Source organism: Osmerus eperlanus, chromosome 11 (assembly GCF_963692335.1).
Source record: "Osmerus eperlanus chromosome 11, fOsmEpe2.1, whole genome shotgun sequence".
NCBI lineage: Eukaryota > Metazoa > Chordata > Actinopteri > Osmeriformes > Osmeridae > Osmerus > Osmerus eperlanus.
Window position 1 is genome coordinate 11,642,274 of NC_085028.1, and position 12,380 is coordinate 11,654,653.

Consider the following 12,380-nt stretch of genomic DNA (forward strand, 5'->3'; position numbering starts at 1 on the left):
AGACGTGGGCGGCTGTCAAGGGTGGCCAAGGGCCCCAGGAGCCTTTCAGCTCCTTGGGTGCAGATCAGGGGTGGACAGGCCAGGGCCGGGCCCCTAGGAGGTAATAGCGGTCAGGTGTGTGTTCCAGGAGGAGGGAGGGAGGGAGGTGCAGGAGGAGAGAGGCCTCTCACACTCCCCTGGGTTAAGGCCTTCACTGCTGACTCTGCATATTTGATGTTGACGGGCCCTCACATGTCAAGTCCTGTCATGTCTGTTCAGTGTCCTGCAAACGCACCCTTTTGTTTTCGTGTGATGAGGTCATATCCTTCACCCCCGGCCTCCCATTTCACAGTCACACACCAAGTCCACACCCATATTAGTAGTGTTTTTGTGGACAACCAGTCAAGTGATGGCATGTTGTTTACTTTTGAACTCAGTGGCAGTGGCTCTCTTACAGACAGAGGTAGTGGCTGGAGGCTAGCAGGACTAGGGTGATTCATTGCCCAACAAATTACATGTGTGGAAAAATGGACTGTGCTGTCGTATCTCACTTTTTTCAATGGCGGTGAAATCAACCATGAGAGACAGTCTCTTTAATATTTTGTTATCCGGACTCCATGGCCACATTCTCTGGATTTCCTATAAAAATGATGTCCCCCCCTTTCCTTTGCAGAAGAAATGTCTAATCCAGATGTATTCCCTGTCCCTCATTTTGAAGGACCAACATGTTTTAGCCATTTGTCCAAGCTCATGTACCCTCACTGCTACTAAATAGGAAATGGATGCCGAACGTTCAAAACAAAACAACAAAGTGAAAAACCATGTTTACCACAGGATCTGTGTTAGTTGCACATCAGTTAGTGGAATCCGTAGCCTCTGCTAGCTTGGTGCGTGGTGGGTTTTCAAGCGACGTGTGAGCGCGTGTTTAGAATCAGGCACATCGCCCCCTGTCCACTGAAGGACACACTGCACCTCAGGCCTGGACGAGCGGGAGAGGTGGACTGGACCCTGGGTCCGGGGTGATAAATGTGGAGTTTGTTCCAGCTGTGACTGAGCCCTGGGGTCTCCTGGCTGGTCAGCACAGGCCTGTCTTTGTCCACGCCGAGCTGCGTGTGGCTCCCTATCTTAAGAGAGTCATAATCACTTTGACGAACGGCTTCTGCAAACACACTCCCACAGCTGTCAGAGAGAGGTGCACCCTGGGAGAGCATGATGAAGGGAAGGGCAGGCCGCACACTGCAGCATGGCCTCCGCACAGGACAGTATGTGTTTATGTCTGTGTCTACATGCTATGCTATGTGTGTATTCATCGTTGTGGGTGTGATGACCAAGTCCAGTGCTGTAATGTAATGACCGGAGGATACGCCTCGTGTTTCCCCCAAACAAACAAACTGCTATGGCAACGGATCAACAGCCTCAACTGTTTTATTTGAGTTGAATAAACTTGACTGAAGGTTCCTTCGTTTCTGACATCTACATCTTAATGTTAGTGAACATAATACAAACAGAATTAAGCTATCCGTTTATTTCGCCAATGTTATTTTTGTGTTGTTTTTTTTACAATGGCTCTGGTTAACCGTGACTGAATGGGGCCTTGAGAATACAGAGTGGCCTGAAGACTGCGACATCATTCATTCAAGACCAGGGAAAATCTTCTGTCATGCATGAGGCTGAAATCATCTCACCCCCCCTCCCCTTCCCCAAGTTCTTGAAGAGACATTTTCATGTCTCCCGATGCCTTTAGGGTGACCTTAAAAATAGCCCGCTGGTTAAGCGGCGGGGCTCTGCGGGCCGTAACAGAGCGCTCTGTTCATGACCCGTGCTGAAGTGCCTCCTGTCCCCGGGGCTGATTCATGGCCCAGGGGTCAGTCACTCACTGTGTATATCAGGTTCACAGTTTGTTGCCTTTAGCAGCTGTTATTGCAGTTAAGAGGGTGAAGCGCCCGACCACTGTAGCTACCACAGAGCTCCAAGCATGACCAACAAGACAGGAGCCTGCCCTGAGGAGCCGCAAAGCGCCAGGCCCCGAGAAAGAGGGATGCCGGCGTACCACCAGAGCTCGTCTGAGGGAAGGGAGGGATAGGAGAGGCTGGTGCCCAGGCTGTGTGCATCTTTTGGGCTGGCAGCCGTGGCAGAACAGGCTAGGTGGTCCGGCCTTGTTTACCCGTGTAGCCGCACAGCACACAGGCTTGTTTAAACAGAGCGGGTGCCTTCACAAACCGACCCTCAGTCTGTGGACGTCAGCAGCCCGTCGCGTGTTGATGTGGCCTTTCCCCCCGGAGCAGCTAGCACTGTTTACTCCCCTCTCTCTCTCTCTCTCTCTCTCTCTCTCTCTCTCTCTCTCTCTCTCTCTCTCTCTCTCTCTCTCTCTCTCTCTCTCTCTCTCTCTCTCTCTCTCTCTCTCTCTCCCCCTCTCTCTCTCTCTTCCTCTCTCTCTCCCCTTCTCTCTCTCTCTCTCCCTCTGTCTGTCTGTCTCTCTCTACCTCCCTCTCTCTCTCCCTTCCTGTCCAGATCAGGGTGTGTTGGTGTTTATGATTGCCCCAGAATGTGTGTGTGTGTTCCTGCGTGTGCTTGTGTACAGACCTGAGTTCCTCCAGGGCCCAGACCACAGCCCTCTCTGTCAGAGCTGGGACACAGGTGTGTGGGCCAGTGTGGTCTTGATTCCAAAGCATTCAAATCACCAGCTTCCTCTGCAGCAAGGGGACGATGCCAAAATCTACAGCAGGAATGCTTCATATATACTAAAACCCAGATGTAAATGTACAATCTCTATCTCAACGCAGCTTCAGACCAAAAATCTAAAGCAGAATTGGACTATAACTTTTAAAACAATGTTATCTCTCCAGGGAAGGCCCAGAGTCATTCCAGAGGAATGTTTGTCTGCGGTGCCTCTCCTTATGGCCCTATCTCTTGGTGGTGCCTAGCATCCATATCAGTCCAGACCAGTTGGCCGGGTCATTAGGATCTGCTTCAACAGTCACATGGTTCTTCACTTTATCATTAATCATGGCTCTGTGTGTAATGATGGCAGAGGGGAGTGTTTAACATGGAGCCGGGTATGTGAGCTTTGATCTTGTGGCTGTCTGTGTGATCTCTGTGATGCTGTACCAGGAGCAGGCTCTGGGTGGCCCCCAGGGATCCAGGCCTGCTGGGGGCTACTGGGGACACAGGGAGCAGGGTGCAGAGAGGGATGGCTGTCTCGATCAGAAGTCTGACCCTCAACCTCTGTCCCTCCTCTTCCTCCCCCTCCCCTCCTCTCCTTTCCTCTACTCTCTCCTCCTCTCCTTCTCTCCTCTCCGCTCCTCTCCTCTCCCAAACGTATCTGCCTGTGTGTCCCCAACCTCTTCAGCGCCTGCCTCACGAAAGCTAGCAGAGGGCAGCCCTTGCTGATCCCGGCCTCTGACCTGAATGTCGGATCAATGGATGGATCCTCCACATGGGCCTTTTCCAACACAGCTCTCCTGCCTGCCTCCCCTCCCCCTCTCCCTCTAAAGCTTGGGCAACTCCAAATGTCAATGATGTTAGTTTAGCCATTGTACACGGCTGGCCACATCTGAATGGATGGCTTGTCCCCAGGCCAGCCCCCTACAATGGCCTCCTTTCTCACTCTGACTTGTTCTCAGCATTTCCCCTCCATGGTTAGAAGGCTCTCTCTTTTAGGTCTTTGGCTTTGCTTCGAATTGGAGAGCCAGATTCAAATGAGTATGGAGGTAGATGGGGTGAGTCAGAGGGAAGAGAGAGAGAGAGAGAGAGAGAGAGAGAGAGAGAGAGACGGAGAGAGAGAGACAGAGAGAGAGAGAGAGAGAGAGAGAGAGAGAGAGAGAGAGAGAGAGAGAGAGAGAGAGAGAGAGAGAGAGAGAGAGGGAGTGAGAGAAAGAGAAAGAGAGAATTGAGGAGTTGGTGTAGCGATGGTGGAGAGACAGGGGGAGGTGGAGCGTGACAGAGCAGTAAGCGGTTTTATACGCAGAATTGTTTCAGTGCGTTCTGCCAATAATGAGTAGTACAGCAGAGTAAATCTGGCTTTCACAGGCCAGCTAAGCTTGTTAGCGTGCTTAATCGGACAGGGAAAGAGTGTGTTCTAGAACTGAGAGCTGTGGGACAGAGAGAATGTGGGCTGGTGCCTAATGAAGAGTGACGAGAGGGGAGACAGGTTGAAGGGGAGAAAGAGAGAGAGAGAGGGGAGGGAGGGAGAGAGGGGAGGGGAGGGAGAGAGAGAGACAAAGGGAGAAGTGGAAGCAAAAAATAATAATTTGCATAGCATATCTAGTATTCTCTTTAACCTTGACATGAAGCAGGCGCATGAGTGAGAGCAGACCCCAGACCCAGGCTTCAGACCCCGAGACTGCAGACCCCGGGACTGCAGACGTGCAGGGCTGAGTCCCAGAGAAGGGCGTCTAGCAGGCAGAGGAGAAGGTCTGGTCTGTTCCTCTCTTCCTGCTCTGCTGAAAAAGGAGGGGCCCAACTGTGGGGTCAAAGTTGATCCCAGCGAGCAGGACTCAGAGTGCCCAAGCTCTCCCCCCCTCCAGCCCAGCCAGGCGCAGTGCGGCAGCCGTTAAAATGATTATTATCATTAAGTACTCGTCCTCTATTCCCATGTGGGACAAGGTTTATTTTAACACATTATAAGACAAACAATATCTGTGGAATATTTTCTTGAGCGGCTTCTGGCTGGGACACCGCCAGATTTCAGAGAGGGCAGAGGAGGGGGAAAAAAGGAGCTTTCTTTCCTGCTCTGTCAGAAGAGTGGAGACAAGGAACATCTGGAGCAGGAAAAGGCGAGCAGACATGAGGAAGGGCAGACAGGGGAAGTAACAAGTCACTTATTGTCACTCCCTACTCAGGATAAGGACACAAACTTGGCTGAAAGTCAGCCTTTTTATCATTCGACGTCATAAACATCAGATGTTTGCGAAGTATTTATCTCTGGAAATGTTCGTGGAAATCTTCCCTTTGGTCTGGAGGGAGTTTCTCTTCCTAATCTATCACGCAACAGCTCAGACTTTGAGACACCACCCGAGAGGTCATCTGGAAAACCTGAACACAAGGTATGAGTTGAATGCCGGAGAATCCGCAATTGAATAGCTGATGTGTTTCCACGCTCAATAAATGGTTGAATGCTAATCTGATGTTTCACAGATCATTTCACAGGTGTTACTTCAGGTGTTTCTGACCAGAACTGGTAGTGCTGCCACCTGGTGGCCAGTCAGAGCCTTGCTGCCTCTCCTTAGGGGTCAGGGTTGTCCACATCTGGGAGGCACATGGGCCTTTAGAGAGATGTAGGCGGGGTCAGGGGTCATCGGGGGGCCTTTTACTGCAGATTAAAGAAGAAAGCGAGGAACAACAGAGATGGACGAACCTCTGTAGAGGCTCCAAGACTGCCTGGCCGCCATGCAGACTACGATCAGGATCCTGGAGGGGGGTTGGAGGTCGGGGGGGGGGGGGTGGGGGTGGGGGGGGGGGGGGTGGGAGGGTTTGTGGGGTGGGAGGGGAGGGTAGGGTGTGGGGGGGGGTGCAATGGAGACCCAGGTAATGAGGAGAAGATGGAGGGAGGACGGTGGAGGGAGGGAGGAAGTTGCAGACACATTCATTTGTTTAGATTGCATGGATAGATAGAGAGCAACATGTAGGGAGTGGAGAGATGGAGTGAGGCAAAGAAAGAAAGAAGTGAGAGATGTGGATAGGTTCGACGACTAATTGTAAAAAGGCCCCCGCCCTTTCGCACCCCGCCTCCTCTTCTCCTCGGGGGCCTGTCCATGCTCAGACACGTTGCTCTCTCCTTCCCCAACATTCCCTTCTTTCAGAGAGGGGGTCAGAGGCCAAGGACTGTGACCCCCCCTAGGGGCTTGTGGGTGACCCCCCCACTCCCACCCCTCAGAGCTCTGTTGGCCCATCTCCTTGTTTTGTATACACCTGAGTCTCTTCTTCTCCCAAGTGTCACCTGACAGGGTGCAGAAATAGCGACCGGATCCAGTGTCAGCTGTGTTTGGGGTGGGCTCTGATCGATTGCTAGCTCTCTCAGCCCAGGATGACATGTCCTAAACCCCAACCTTTGTTTTTGGAATCCCTGTCTATGCCGAGTTAAAGCGAATAGTTTTGACGGATCGTTTCGAAAATAAAGTTATCCGTTTACAATATCAAGATGACGTCATCCAAACTGAGGAGAATTGAATGATTTAATTTTGGATGGTCGGGAGAAACATTTTTCCTAAACAATTTTGACAAACATTGATCCTTGCACATGAAATAGTCCACGTGTCAGGGCTTTGCCTAATAATCCACTTCTCTGCTCTCCCAGCTCAGCCCTGGAAGGAAGGAGACCATGCAGTTGAGTGCAGATGAAGTCGGCACCCTAAAAACGCCATCTGATTCTGAATGACTCTGTTATTCAGAATTATGGGTCCAGGTGTTCTCCTGTCACCCGCCCACCCCCACTCCTCCCGCACCCACCACAGCGCCCTCTCCTCCCTCCCTCAGTCTCTACCCCCTGCCTCTCCTTGGCAGGGCTCCTCCATGTGTGTTGGTTCACTGGAATTTTTCTGGAGCCCCGCCGGAGAAACAAGGTTCATTCCACGCCACTGCTGTTGTTGGGGATGGCGGGTGCGCTGACGCGAGGCCCTTGTCTCTGCTTGTGCTTTTCTTCTCCAAACATGCTCCAACAACATGCCTCTTCTACGCTGTCTCCCCTCATTCCTTAGCCGGCTGACTGGGCAAGACGAGCGGAGTGTTTGGCGACGGAGCCGACTGAGTCTCAAAGCATCTTTTCACTCCCATTGCTTTCTGGGCCACTGCTAGGCCGCGTATAGCCTACAGACGTTCTCATGATAACTCTCTCATAACCGTGTGCTCATTCCCTCGCCTTCCTTTCCTGTTAATGAAACAGTATTATCTGCTCTCACGGTGTTCCCAAAAGAAAAGGGATATGAGATTTCGACTCTCGGTTGATGACATTCCTGTCGTTGTGTCTTATGTTTTCTTCTTTCCCTCAAATGTAATTATCCGTTCCCATTTTTTGTTTGTTTTTTCCGTACGTCCCTTTTCGGCTCATTTCCTGTTTTGAGCCGAGCTGGGCTCTCATCTGGGCCCCGGAGGGCCCGTGGCCCAGTAGTGTGGGAGCGTAGCTCGTCTCTACTAGCCCTGGGGACTACCTGTCATGCTCCCTGCTTCATTGTGATTGCCATGGTGACACCCAGATTCCACAGAGCACAGGTCTCGACCCCCCCAACCTTTCTCTCTTAAAGCACTCCCCTCTTCCCCTCACACCTGGGGAGCCAGGGCACAGACCTTGGTGCTGATGATTACAGGGTTGAGAAGGACAGAAAGGGGGAGAGGTTGCTGGAGAGGAAAGGAGAGAAAGTGAAAGAAAGGGAGAAAGAAAGGAAGACTGTCAGAAAGAAAGAAAGAAAGAATGAAAGTCATAAAAAAGAAATGAAAACAGAGAAAGAAAGAGAGACGAGGAGAGAAAGAGTTAGAGAGGGAGAGGAAGACAGGGAAAAAGAACAGTGGAAATGGAGCTGTTTACTTTCACAGTTGATACTACAGTCTGTGTTGGGTTGGTTGGTCTCCTCTGTGTACTGTACGTGTTTGACTGTCTGCGAGTGTCCATAAGGCTTTGATGTCTGTTTGTGTTTGGGTCTATAAGACATGTTATTACGTCTCTTATTATTACTACAAGTTAATTTGATAGAAAGTCTGAATGTGTTTGTACATGTTTCCAAGGCAGACTGTGTGTGTAAGGCTGTCTTCAATACCCATTCTGGTGTGTGTGTGGGTGTGTGTTTCGCTATGCGTGTGTCAAAGAGCATGGTGTTTTTGAGAGTCCGGCCTTTCTATATTTTGGACCAGTTGCCATGGATACAGCAGTGGCTTGAGCAGGGGATAGAGAGAGAGAGAGAGAGAGAGAGAGAGAGAGAGAGAGAGAGAGAGAGAGAGAGAGGGCTGCGATAGGCTGTGAACTCATGAACTCTGTCAGACAGACAGTCAGACTTGCAGACAGGCAGACTGGCTGACTCGCTTACTGTCACACCTACAGTATCATGTTACTTCAAAGTGCCTCGAATCGACGAGCCTCAGAAGAGAAGGCTGTGTGTCCGATGGCAGTGAGCCTGGAGGCCACACACTCACTGCCATCACAGTGAGGACAATAGACCCTGTGGAAGTGAGACAGAGCTAAGTTGAAATTCAGAGACGCCGTCAACCCTCTTTACCTCTGTCAAATCGGGCGGCGTTGGTGCATTGTATGGCTGTTAACAGTCAACTTGGCTGAGTTAACCCCCACCCCCACCACCCCACACCGCCCACACACACCTCCAGGCAATGTTTGCTCCTTAATTACACGGTTTCATATTTTCCCCCTCACTCATATTCATCCATGTAATGGTTTACTTCTGCAGATGTCTCAGTCCAGTTGGCGCTGGAGTGTAACTGTAGAGGTGTGTGTGTGTGTGTGTGTGTATGCCTTTCTGCATATCTATGAATTTGTGCGCCTGTGTATAAGTCAGAGGAGAGGAGGGGGGATTTCCTGCTGGGCCACCAATACAAACAGGAACACACAGACAGGACAGCACTACACACAGACACACAGACAGGACAGCACTACACACAGACACACAGACAGGACAGCACTACACACAAACACACAGACAGGACAGCACTACACACAAACACACAGACAGGACAGCACTACACACAGACACACAGACAGGACAGCACTACACACAAACACACAGACAGGACAGCACTATACACAGACACACAGACAGGACAGCACTACACACAAACACACAGACAGGACAGCACTATACACAGACACACAGACAGGACAGCACTACACACAAACACACAGACAGGACAGAACTACACACAGACACACAGACAGGACAGCACTACACACAGACCCACAGACAGGACAGCGCTACACACAGACACACAGACAGGACAGCACTACACACAAACACACAGACAGGACAGCACTACACACAGACACACAGACAGGACAGCACTACACACAAACACACAGACAGGACAGCACTATACACAGACACACAGACAGGACAGCACTACACACAGACACACAGACAGGACAGAACTACACACAGACACACAGACAGGACAGCACTACACACAGACCCACAGACAGGACAGCGCTACACACAGACACACAGACAGGACAGCACTACACACAGACACACAGACACACAGACAGGACAGCACTACACACAGACACACAGACACACAGACAGGACAGCGCTACACACAGACACACAGACAGACAGCATTGCAGACAGATAGACAGACAGGCAGGCAGGCAGACATGTGAAGAGCCTCCATGACACACTGTCACCATGGCACACTGTCACCATGACACACTGTCACCATGACACACTGTCACAATGACACACTGTCACCATGGCACACTGTCACCATGACACACTGTCACCATGACACACTGTCACCATGGCACACTGTCACCATGACACACTGTCACCATGGCACACTGTCACCATGACACACTTTCACAGTGGCATATTACCATACTATTGCCACTAGAGGAAGGGCAAGACACAAGTTCAGAGATCCATGTCTCACCTGCTACAGATACACAAATACACACAGACACACACACACACACACACACACACACAGACACACAAACACAAGGGGGCTCTGTCAGTCTCATGGTCTCTATGAGCTGCCTCTTATTTCATCGTATGGTTTGGATTTACAGGGGAACGTGAGCTTCATTTAAATGACTTGGATGTCTGTTCGTTGCCAAAACACACCATGATGTCAGCACAAAACAAATGTAAAAGAGAATGTTTGGATAAGCCACTGACACGAACAGATAAGGAGTAAAACAGAGAGAGAGAGAGATCGAGAGAGAGAGCGAGAGAGAGAGAAAGAGGGAGAGAGATGGAAGAGAAGAGATGAGGGTCTGTGGGCCTGTTCCTCTTGGAGGGGAGAAAATGAAGTGCACCTCTTCCCTCCATCCTCCACGTCCCCATCAACCTATCTGCTGGTCTGGTTTATATAGTCCTCTCATCTTTTCCCCTCGCCTACTCTCTCTCTCTCTCTGTGTCTTTTGTTTGAAGACAGCCTTCAATTTCCTGGGTAGCAGTCTTCAAAGGGAACAAGAGGGGAGGGGGGGGGGTGAGGGAGGGAGGGAGGGGGTGAGAGGCCGAGGAGGATGCCAGAGGCATAGTGACAGCTGGGAGGCAGGAGACTCGGAGACGAGATCAGAGGGTTCGAGTTACCCCCCCCCCTCTCCCCCCGCCTCCACCCAGCCACAGACACTGTGTCACTCTCTCTGCTCCAACCCCTGCTGCTTTCTCACACACATACACACATTGGGCCGACAGACAGTCTTTCACTCACACACACACACACCCATACACCGTGTTAGGCCGTCAAACATCAACATGAAAACACACAGCCAACAAGTGTTAGCTCCAACTAGCTGGCAGCAATCTTTACCAGACGGGCAACCGTGTCCAAAAGATGAATATGTCATATGCCTGTTCGACTCATGCTAAAATCGTTCTGCGGCCATAAACGGAATTGCAACACATTGGTTTTATATGCAGGTAATGATGTAAGTGTTGAGGCAATGGCATAAAATCATCTGATCCAATTTACATAATGTGTTGACTTTGGAACTGATATCATTCTTTTGGACAGAACCCAAGCCTATTCATTGGCAGCTCTCGGTGAGCACATTTTAGTGATTAATGTGCTTTACCAGACTTGAAACATCTGTCCTCCTTCCTCAAGTAACTGTCTTGCGGTCATGCAGGGCGAGTTGGATTGCTCGCTCTCTGAATGGTCACTCGCTTCCAACAAATTGTCGATGCTAATGCCAAACCTGGCTGGGAGAAGGTACCAGCCTGGACTATTGTGCTATGATCCTCCAGGCTTTCGAGGAGCCTTTGAAGCTGCTGGTACGACATAAAAGTATACTGGGTGTTTAATCATACCACTCTCTGGTGATCTCACTGGGAACTCTGCCCATCAGGTCCTGTGACAGAGTATAAAGTGGCGCCAGATTGTTTTGTTGCCGTGTGCATGTGTGTGTGTGTTTATGTGTGTGTGTGTGACCGGCACCCTGGTAACGCTTGTCCAGCCTCGGGGTACGGTGACATCAGTGACCACGGAACTTCTGTCTGCACATGCAGCAGGCACAGAGAGTATATTTAGAAGAGCTGGATGAAGCATTTCCCACCCTCACCTCCAAACCGACGTGTTGACTGCTCCAGTATTCCCACTGCACATCACACTCTCAAGGAAAAATATGCAGAAGTAGGAGAGGAAAGAAGAGGAATGATAGACATTTTGGGTGGACGAGGGAGAGAGAGAGAGACCAATTGGAGAGAGAGAAAGAGAGAGAGAGAGAGAGAGAGAGAGAGAGAGAGAGAGAGAGAGAGAGAGAGAGAGAGAGAGAGAGAGAGAGAGAGAGAAAGAGAGACTGATGGAGAGAAAGAGAGACTGATGGAGAGAAAGAGAGAGAGAGAGAGAGAGAGAGAGAGAGAGAGAGAGAGAGAGAGAGAGAGAGAGAGAGAGAGACTGATGGAGAGAGAGAGGGAATGGTCTTTGTTAATCCCAGCACATCTGGCTTCTATTAGGATGTGGGGGCCGCTAAAATAATGTTTTTCACCCTACAAGCCTTTCTGTGCTATAAATTACCCAGCAGCCACTGTGCCTTCCTGACTGAAGTTCTTTCAGTGAGCCAGTTTTCGTTTCTCAGACGCTCAGCCCTCCCCCCCCCCCAAACACACACACATACACACTTCTCATCCTCTCTGCTTTCTCCATTTCGAAACTCCCTCCCTCTTTACCATAGAGCAATAAAACAGGCTTCACTTCCTGTTCCTCATGTCAACTTCTCTCTCTCTCTCCCGCTCTCTCTCTCTCTCCCGCTCTGTCTCTCTCTCTCTCTCATACACACCAGTTGGCATCATGAACTCTAAATTCAGTGCTAGGGCAGCTTGTCTACAGGTTTCAGCACCCCAGAGCTCTCCCTCCAGACCACTCTGTCTCTCCAGCCCTCCAGACACACGACCATCCAGTCTCCCAGCTATCCAGACATCCCCCAATCTCAGCACCTACACACCTGAACACTGAGCAATCCAACCATCCAACCAAACATGTATCCGGCTATCCAGTCAACCAACCATCCGGGCATCCAGCCTTCCAACCATCCAGTCATCCAACCATCCAGGCATCCAACCTGTCCTGATTCACCAATGACGATTGGCCTCTGCTCATCCCCAGCAGGGTTAACAGGAGTTCAGCGAACATAGGTGCTTAAAAGGCCCGGACTTGCGTGTGTGGGTCCCGGGCCACGTGGTCTAAAGCCAGAGCGAGGGGGCCCTGTGCTGGGTATCAGGGGGGCTGGCGTCGGGACTGGG